Below are 10,917 nucleotides of genomic sequence, written 5' to 3'. Positions count from 1 at the left end.
TACATGCAAGTAGATATACACACATGCACACTCTTCTACCTACATATAGGTGTTTATCAAAAAGAATTAGGGATGATTGGTGAGATTAAACAAGGAAAAGAGAGGTATACCGAGAGAGATAGAAGAAAGCCGAGAGAGAAAGAGAGTGAGAGTGTTCGAGAGAGAGAAAGAGAGAAAAGAGAGAAGAGCAAGTGAGTGCACGGGAGGAAGAGAAAGAAAAGGAAAGGGAAGTGGGTTTATATACTACTTAAAAACAAGGGCAAATTTGTAATCTACTAATTCCCTTTCTAGCTCTTTTGTTCCTTTCTTTTTACTCAAATGTAAGGAAAATTCAAATATAAAGTATATCTCTCACGGGAAGTCGAGAATTATTGAAAATGACAATTTTAATACGTAGGCCTTGAAATTAGCTTTTTAACCATTACTCATAATAGATTTTTGAGCAGACGGTTGATTTTATATGAATTTCGCAAGCTTGCTTTAATAATATCATTTTCCACATAAAATCAATTTAAAAATGCAAAGACCAACAAATAAATCCACTGATCATTTTTTTAAAAAGTCTCTGGGACTACTACGAAGATATCAGAACAAATCCCATGTTTTTATCTTACTCGAATGATTTTATAAAAATGCGCGAATGTTAATTAAACATTTCTTTAAATCACGTAATTCCTTTAAAACTCACAAAAACTGTCACAGAACACATAGCCATGCACACAGACAACAATCTCACATATATAATCACATAACAACTCAAGTCCGATCATAGAATTTATCCCTCTTTAATCTTTATCCTCTTTTACGCGTACCGGGTCACGTTCAGCCTGACGGCCCGACGCTCAGCGTTCCGATTACGCTTCTCATTATCTTTACCAATCAACACGTCACTTAGGATGAAATACTTTATTTACATATTCATTTCATTTAATCACACAAAATTCACATTTTATACTCTTTAACTCCTTATTAGGACGGGTTCCGTTCTACCTGACGGCCCGACACCACAGCTTAACTTCTAAGCTGACTCTTTAAATTGAAACATTTTTATCTACGCTCCTATATTCTAATATACAGGAAAGAAAATTAATCAGCACTTAGTCACATAATTATAATCACATCTCATAACACATACTTTATTGACTTAATTATGTCGCAAAATCCTCAGTCGTCACATAAGTATTTTCTAGGTGTACTTGTTTCCTGAACCTTAAGGGTCGCGTAAATCATCACTTTATCCTCATCTCTTGTATTTGGACTAAAAATAATGTTGAATTTATTGTAGTTTACAGCTTACCAGACATCAACTTATACCTCCGTAAAATGTCGTTCATAATCAAATCCTCAACCTCCGAAGCACGAATGAAAAAATAATAATCATCTGCGAATAAGAGGTGTGATATATATGGAGCCCCCCGAGTAATATCACAACCATAAATTTAACCCACTTCCTGGTTTCTACGAATGACTACACTTAAACCTTTTGGACATAAAAATTGTAAATAAGTAAAAATAAGATCCCCTTATCGGAGCTCCCGTTGAGAAATGTTATCGCCAAAAACCTCTCCATTTTGTAAGAAACTATAAGATACACTTAGGACACATGTCATAAATCTATTAATTCACATTTGATGAAACCCAAACTTTATAAGCATATTTTCGGTAAAAAAAACTTCGAGCCTATCGTACGCTTTTGAAACATCAATTTTCAACCTTACAATCCTAAGCTTTCCAAGTGTCTTCCTCTAAATGTGGTGGTTTATTTCAAACACAATCAGAGCATTATCTGTTAACAACCGACCCTCTACAAAAGCACTTTTCTTGTCCAAAATAATTGAATTCGAACAAGGCTTTAAGTGATTAGTCATGACTTTTGATAAAATTCGCATAAGTACAATTACACAACTAAATGCGTTTTAATCAGACACTTATTGCGGGTATTCACTTTTGGAATTAAACATACTAACTTACTGTTTATTTCCCTTCGCAGCTCACTAGAATAAGACAAAGGACTTACAAAATTTGATGACATTGTTGTCCACAAGGGACAATATATCTGGAAAAAGGCTAGATGGAGATCATCGGCGATTTATCAGGGTCCATGGAAAAAACCGCAGTCTTAATCTCGTCGTCACTAATTGGCAGAAACAATGTTTGGTTTTGATCCTTTAATAAACAAAAGAATTCCCATTGTACCGCATTGTATTGTCTAATACCCTGGTCAACTCGTCTAGCACGAAGTCTACGCATCTGTTTTATGTACGATATCAATTTATCCCGCAACTTCCTCACTAAGCCCCCAACATATTCTTCAAGCCTAATACAACATTGAACCATGTTGTCCACTATATTATCACCCTCTCCAACACTTGTTAATTAAATTTTAATACTCCTTTTTCCGAATCCACATATTCTCAAACTGAAACCGCTTCTTTTTTTTGCATTAACTTTTCAATTAAGGTCTAGAAAAAATGTAGATGGTCCGACGTTGAAACCTCCGCAAAGCGTCATAAAATATACTGTTGAGAATTGGCTAAGTCGAGAATCAGGATCTGTCTAACATCAGGATGTGATCAACTCATGTGATATGATTATATGTTGGAAGCTTCATTGTCATCCGTTGACAATCTTTAGTCATCCGTTGATATATACAAATTATTATTCGTTAAAGCTACAACATATATCCGTTGATCAGGTTATCCATTGAGAATGACTTGGAGGATAAGTTAGTACTGTGAGATAAATCAGAAGGTGCTGATTTATAGGATCGTAGTTGATTTAGATATATATATATATATATATATATATATATATATATATATATATAAAGTATTAGTAATATACTGTAACATATCTTGTAATTGATAGAGGATTCGTAACATACTATAACAGATCTTGTAAAAACAAATTTGAGAAAAAATTGTGACTCTTCCCGGAAAAAAATATTTGCAAAATTGATTTGAAAAAATTTCGTAAAATAATTTATTAGTAAAAGTTTGATTTGACAAATTTTAAATTCAAATTCTTGATACTTGTCAATACTTAATTTGATGAAATCTATAATTTTAAATGAAATCAATGTATCCACACGAGACTTTATGCCTTTTTGTGTCTTCGTACTTTGCATTTAACTTCCTTTTATATATGTCCACCAAAAAATACATGATGTGGAGGACTCCTATTTTGCTTCTGCAATAGTCTAACCAAATTTAGTAACCAGATTGTATAACTAAATCGTGAAACACAAAGAATATTAGCATAGCATTTTGCACATAAAGAGGAACTGTGATGTAAAGGGAGATGAACATAAACTTGTCCATCATTTCTTTACGAGATGTCAAGAAATTAAAATTTCTTAATGATAGGTGGATTCGTAAGCGTGTTTAACTATCAACTTGTAAATGATAGTTAGTACTATTTGATTACTAAACAAAAATTAGACAGAATCAATTATACCTTAAAATATTTGAATCATGATTTATTTTAGTGATAAAAAATAATGGAAAATGAGAGTGCTTTTGATAAAAATGTGGTCAAAGGGAAGTTTATAAAATTCTGACAAATAATAATTGCAAAAAATGGTGGAGAAGGGGGGTTCGTCTGCTGACTGCTCTGTTCTCGGGTAATTGTGAGTCCACCTGTAGGTTTGCACTTTTCTCCAACTTTTTTTACATGCAAAGACTCGTTCATCCTTCTCTCTCTTCCTACTACTTTTTGTATTTTCTAGATGCATGTAACGGTCCCCTTTTCTCCTTTTTCTGTAACGGTCGTTTCCATTTTAGTTTTTTTATCTTTTAACAACTTATGTTATCTTTCGTTTTCTTAACTTGTGATCTAATCTTGAATATTTCTATTAACAAACAGAAGTCCTCCTTAACAAATAATTATGGAAGATTTGGTGATAAAAGACGTATATAAACACATGATAGGTTATTACTTTGTAAGTGCTTAACTCGGGTATTCGCAAAACCTAAAAGCTTTTAATAATGTCGTTCTTGAGAGAGTTTTGTAACAGTTTATTAAAGATCAATATAAATGTTATTTGATTCATCTGTTCTTACATTACTTTCATAATACATCAATTTGTTTAGTAATTGTATCCAACCCCCTTAAACAATTACTTTACTGGCAACAAGTAGTATCAAAGCAGTCAAATTAATTATTAATTTGCAAAGTTCAAGATGTTTGGAAGTAAGTATGAAAGCATAAAATTCCCATCCTGAAGCAAGATGATTACTCTACATGGAGAGTAAATATGTTGATGTTTCTTGAAGCTATTGATGATGTATATATTGATATCATTAAAACATGATCTCCATACCTTATGGAAACTGTGGCTATGACTGTAGATGCTCCTGACCACTATGTCAGGAAGGAAAGATCAAAATGGTCAGATCCTGAAAAGATGCAATGCTTAAGGATGTTAAAGTCAGAAATATTCTGCACAATAGTTTGGACAATGTGATGTCAAACAGAGTGATTGCCTGCAAGACTGCAAAGGAGATATGGGATGTCTTGGAGACACAGTGCCAAGGTACAATGGCAATAAATAAGAATTGAAGAGTTGTTCTTGTGCAAGAATATGAGCAATTTGATGCCAAGGCTGATGAGTCAATTACTGATATATATGATAGATATCTGACACTGTTGAATGATCTATCATTGGTTGGAAAAGAATATGAAATAGAAGACTCAAACACCAAGTTTCTGAGAGCTCTTCCAGAAGATTGGGATACCCAGGCCTCAATAATCAGGCATAAAAAATGATCTTGATTCTCTGACTCTGAATGAAGTGTATGGGATGCTGAAAACTCATGACTTGGAGATCCACCAAAGGAAAAATAGAAAGGGTTAGAAGATGAAGGTTGTGGCTCTTAATGTTGAGACTCATAAGGGCAAGGAAAAGATGAGTGAGAGGTCAAGGAGAAGGAACATTGTGGAAGAGTCAGATACTGATGATATATCAGATCCTGACACAGATACTGACGAGGATTCTGAGATTGATCTGGATGATCCTCAAGTTGTTGAAATGGATGCAATGCTTGTGAAAGGCTTCAGAAGGATGAGGTTTGTAAAACCATAGAGAAGAGGTGGTATCAACAGAAGGATCTCTGATGATGGCAGAGGCAGGTTCAGAAAGAGTGATGGTCAGTACACCAAGTGAAGGAAGTTTGACAAGACCAAGGTGACATGTTACAACTGTAATGAAAAGGGACATTTGGCTAATGAGTGCCCCAAGACAACTGGAAAGGCTTTGGTCATAACAAAATCCAACAGAGACTGGATGGACTCATCAGAAACTGAAAATGATGATGAATGCTATGCATTCATGGCAACTCATGGAGAGAATGCCTCAGGAACTAATAAGGTACCTTCAGTTATAGTTCCTGTTGATACTGATAATTTATCTAAACTGAAAACTTTCTTATACTCTTTGCATCTTACTTTTAAAAGTAAGACTATTGAATGTGATAATTTGGTTGCTGATAATAAGAGACTTAGAGAAAGAAATGATATTTTAGAAGCTGAGTTAGTTGTTGTGCATGACATGCCTGTACTACAAGGCTAAGTCAAATTAGAAGCCCTAAGTAAGTTGTATGATAATCTAAGTTTGCATTTTATATTGTATTACTTGAGTCTGTAAAAGTGTAAATAGATTAGACTAGAATATTTTTCTATAAATAGTCTCAAGCCTGGGAATAAACTCTGCAAGAAGATCATGCCTCATAAACAGTGTGAAGAAGTTTGGAGTTGAATAAATCTGTTTTGAGAAAAACATTCTAAGTTAAGAAATCTACAAGTCATAGATCAAGTCATATAGAGAAGTCGTTCGAGAACTCCAGAATGACTTATCGAGAAGTCAAGAATAACTTATCGAGAAGTCTCGGAGATAAGCAAAATGAAGATATGAAGATTGGAGATATCGACAAGTCATCCTGCATTCGTGAACTCAGAGATATCGACAAGTCAAAATGCCTATAGAATTCTCAGAGTTATCGACAAGTCAATTAAACATGCAGAGATTTGGAGACCTCGACAAGTCCAGTTCACACTTGAGAACTCAGAGTCCTCGACAAGTAAAAACACTTAGAGAGAACTAAGAGATCTCGATAAGCCACTATACTTATCGAGATGTCAGTTCTCTATAGTTCAAACTGGAGATCTCGATATAAACCTCAAGTACAGAATGCAAACCAGTTAATGATCCAAGATTGTCAATCAACAAACAAATCAATCCATGATTTGAAAAGTCTACAAAAGCAGCTTGAAGAGTTCAATATCAAAGGCCAAGATTAACCAGACAAAGGAAAGTCACAGACATGCACGATTTGCAAAGATACAGTAAGCCAAAAATGGAAAGCTTTAGAGATTACTTTTAGTATGGTTTAGTATAGTCTGCTATATGTTGTGTAAACCAGTGTTTACTAATCTATAAAGTAAACACTGATCCTTTGTTTTTAGTTGTAATAAATAGATCTAGAAAATCTTGTAACTCTCTCAAGAACGAAGCTGAGTTCTTTATCAACAAAGAACCCAGAAATTGTAGCTTTCCATTTCTGTTAAAATGAGTTTAGAGATTAACTAACATGCTTGATTTTAATATAAAATTAAGTGAGTTTTGAAGATAGTGCGTTTATGTGCATGTTTTATTATTTCTGTTAAAACATTTTATCTCTACAAGTTAGACTACTTTGTTCATCATATCCATAACAGTTCAAAAAGCTTAAAAATAATCTAAAACACATTCAGCTCCCCCTATTGTGTTGTATTCATTACCTAACAAGTGGTATCAGAGCAAAATCTAAAAGCAAACAGATTAAAGATCTTGGAAGAATGAATACACCGAAGCTTAGCAGTATCAAGATCCCTACTTTTGATAGATCTAACTACACATTATGGAAAAAGAAAATGATACTGTTCATAAGGATGGACAACCTATTATATGTTCAGATTCTCAAGAATGGCCCTTTCACCCCCATGGAAAGAGTTGAGAAATCTACAGATGGAAACATGGTCATTCCAGCATATTATGCTCCTAAAGATCCCTCACAGTACACTGAACCTGAAAAAGAGAAAGTCTCTCTGGATAGTGGCTTGTAGCTGATTTTAATAAAGTCACTTGACAATGTAATGTACAATAACATTATCAACTGTGACACAACCAAACAGATCTGGGAGAAGATAGAAATTTTATGTGAAGGAACAGGGGAAGTTAGGTCAAACCAAATAAAGATTTTGGTATCTCAGTATGAGGGTTTTATGGCTAAACCAAAAGAAGGAATTACAGAAGTTTTTGAGAGGTTCAATAAGTTGATAAATATCTTGCAGCTACATGATAAATATTATGAGGCTGAAGAGGTTAACCTAAAGTTTCTGCTAGCTCTTCTTGACCATCTTGAACAGAAAATATCAGCTATTAGAGAAGGAAGAGATCTAAGCAGAATGACTTTGGAAGTTCTATATGGAATCTTGAAAACTTATGAACTTGAGATGCTGCAAAGAAAGTCATTGAAATCACATCATGGACATGTTATTGATGGTTCCAGTGCTTTGATTGTAAATGACAGAGAAGAAAGTGAAGATGAGCAAGATGATCAAGTTCCAGTTATTCAAGCTATGGAACAAAAGAACAAAGGACCTCAGAAGAAAGTTGTATTAGAGCTGGATGAAGATGAATATTACACCTTGGATGAGCTAGATGAAATGGACCAATCCATGGCTTACTTGGCTAAGAAATTTTCCAACATAAAAGTCAAGAAGCCAAGGTTTTCATAGGCAAGGGACAATCTTCCAACAACAACAATTGGAAACCAAAAGCTCAGTATAATTCAGTTAGCAAAGGTGGCTACAAAACTGGATCTGTGGACAGATCAAAGATAAGGTGCTTCAACTGTGATGAGTTGGGTCACTTTGTTACAGAATGCAAAAATCCCAAAAAGGTGAAGAAGGATAAAGCTTACTTGGAACTAGAAGCAAAGTATGAAGCTCTCTTGAAGAAACAGTCTCGAAAAGCCTATATTGCAGAAGGAAAGAGTTGGGATGACACTGATAATGATGATGAGGATGAAAAAGTTGGAAACTATGCACTAATGGGTTTTAAGCATGGAGAAGAATCCACTTCAAAATCAGAGGTACCAACTCTAACCACTATTGATTGAAATGCTAGTCAATATGAGGAGACTGTGGAAAAGATGAGTGTAGAGATGTTTCATATATACACTAGGATGGTAGCAGCTACTGAGGAAGTCAGTAGGCTAACAAAAGCAAATAAGAAGCTTGAAAGTGAGAAGTAAAAGCTGGATCTGCTGTTTGTAGAGCTTAATTCAGTCAAGCAAGAAAATGAATATTTGAAAAATAAGCTGAAGTGTGTTGCTGAAATTGAAGTTGTGTTGAGGGAGAAGCTGGAAAAGAATGAAGTAAAGTTGAAGTCTTTCAGGAATGCATCTGAGTTGGTTGGTCAGTACCATGAGAAGAACAAGCCATGTGCTAACATAGCTATTGATATTGATTATGATGCTTCGAATAACAACAAGAAAGTTGTAGGTGCTAAAGGAAAAGTAACTGAAAATGAAGATGTCCCAACTATGCTGAGAAAGGTTGGTTCACCTATGTTCAAAGCATGTGAAGTAAACTTCAGTGAAGAAGAGTTGATCATAAAGCAAGAAATTGATGATGCAGACAATAAAAAGAAAAATTAAGAAACAACTCCAACTTCCAAAGTTGAAAAGAAGCCCATGGTCAACCAAGATTCCTAGACACCTGTCAAGGAAGTAAAAACTGAATATGCTAGAAAAAAGAAGAAGAATAGAAATGGGAAGATTGGGATAAAAAAAGTACCAACTTTGCATTTATTGCAGATGCTCCAAGGAAACAATGTCAAAAATGTGGCTCTGTGAATCATCCAACTCGCCTTTGTAAAAAGGTTGTTAGCAAGCCAGTAGAAGGAGCATGCAAGTACAATGAAGCAAATGCAAATGATCCCTACTCATTTTGTGACAAGTTTGATTGCATCCCTTGCAACTTGAAAGTGATAAAAGTTGCCATAAGCTGAGAGTAGACCTGAAAGAAGTAGATGTTGGGTCTGCATCAAAAAGGGAGAATGCACAATAGTCCATGAACACTATTTTTTCTGAATCCACTCATTCTAATTCTGCACATTCTGTAACCAAGAAGAAAGTACCCAACATTGCTTGGGTTGCTAAACACATTTAATCCACATTGTATGTAGGTCAAAACGAAGAAAGTCATATGGATCATAGATAGTGGATGCTCAAGACATATGACAGGTGATATGACCCTGCTGTGACAGACTCAACCCCGGGGTCAGGAGTTGAAGTCACTAAATGTAACAAACCATAATTATAAACTACGAGATAATTATTAATACACTAACACAACCCCAAAACCAAGATCTGCTTCCAGTTCAAGTATGATTTAAGCTACTTACTATTACACAACCACTTATTAAGAAGTTCGACACACTAACTTATTCAGCAACTCATCAGACTGTATATGGTCTGATACAAACTACCTCAGAGGAGTCGGGACCATGAGGGATTGAAACTCTGTTCTGAACGGGTCTGATAGGTCTTCTATACATTCATCATATGAGCATATATATGTAAAGTGCGATAAATTAAATGTGGTTGGTTATGGCTTCATCCTATGTGATCTTTATCAGGCTATTGATAAAGATCTAGGTCAATCTAAGGTGGAAAATAAATACACGCTAACTATTACATGTCTTCTTTCTTGTATTGCTTCCTTGGATGGCCTCCATGTGGGATTACCCTTCCTTGATCTTCAAATCTTCATGTCTTCGTGTACATTACGAGAATTAAATATAAAACTAATCTAATGAACTTACAAGAAAAACTCGAGTTACACTCGAGATTTAATAATTACAAGATTAAACGACATGCAAGCCGTATTTAAAAAAACCAAAATCATTAACCTAAGGCCATAAGCCATAACCATCCACCATGCTCAATTAACACATAAGAACATGTTAAAACACATAATATGATCTTAACATATCATACACATCATGATCTAATCATAAAAACCAAATAAGGCAAAAATAAGAAATTTTGAAATTAAATCTGATAACATTAAATCACAGATTACAGGGCCTAAACAACGTCAAACGCCTTACACATCGGTCAATGATATCTTTAGCTATCAGTTTCATTTAGACGGTCGATTCCATATGAAATAGCGTATTTGTTAGCCAAAATCGGACACCAGACACAGATTTCAGCAAATCCGCTACATCCGATTCAGAATCGTATCAAATACGATTCTTATAATAAGAACAAACACAAAATATAGATATCAGTATATATACAGATTATATAATTATCATATGATTATACAACTCTCATGAATATCATATCTTCAGAATATATACATACGCATATATAAACATAAAAACATTTAAAACATACAAAATCGCATACATAACAGTCATGGAATATTGTATACATGTTATCATCATAAAACTAGTAAACACATAAACGAATTAAACACTTTTCGCAAGTAGCTCTGATTCTATTGAAGGGTTTTGAGCACATAAACGAAATGGAAACAGTAATTGAAAATAAGAAAAACCAGAATTTTCGAAACCCACCGCAGGATCCATGCGAAAAACATATATTTAATTCGTAGATCATATTGTTTACCTTAAGAATCTTTATGAATTTGTTGAATAATGGAGATCCAAATATTATTCAATCACCACTCATCATGCTCTCGTGATCTACGCTCTATCGGTATCCACATGAATGCTTCAATTCAAGGATTGGATATGTACTAGCACAAACTCGTTTCTTCTTGATCTCTCCATCTTCTCTCTTGGTGGCTAGGGTTTTAGTAAAAGTCTTGCACACAAAATCAGCCACACAAGAGATATTATAT

The sequence above is a fragment of the Apium graveolens genome, chromosome 11 (assembly GCF_009905375.1).
Source record: "Apium graveolens cultivar Ventura chromosome 11, ASM990537v1, whole genome shotgun sequence".
NCBI classification, from domain to species: Eukaryota; Viridiplantae; Streptophyta; class Magnoliopsida; order Apiales; family Apiaceae; genus Apium; species Apium graveolens.
Note: the sequence above shows the minus strand (reverse complement) of the source record.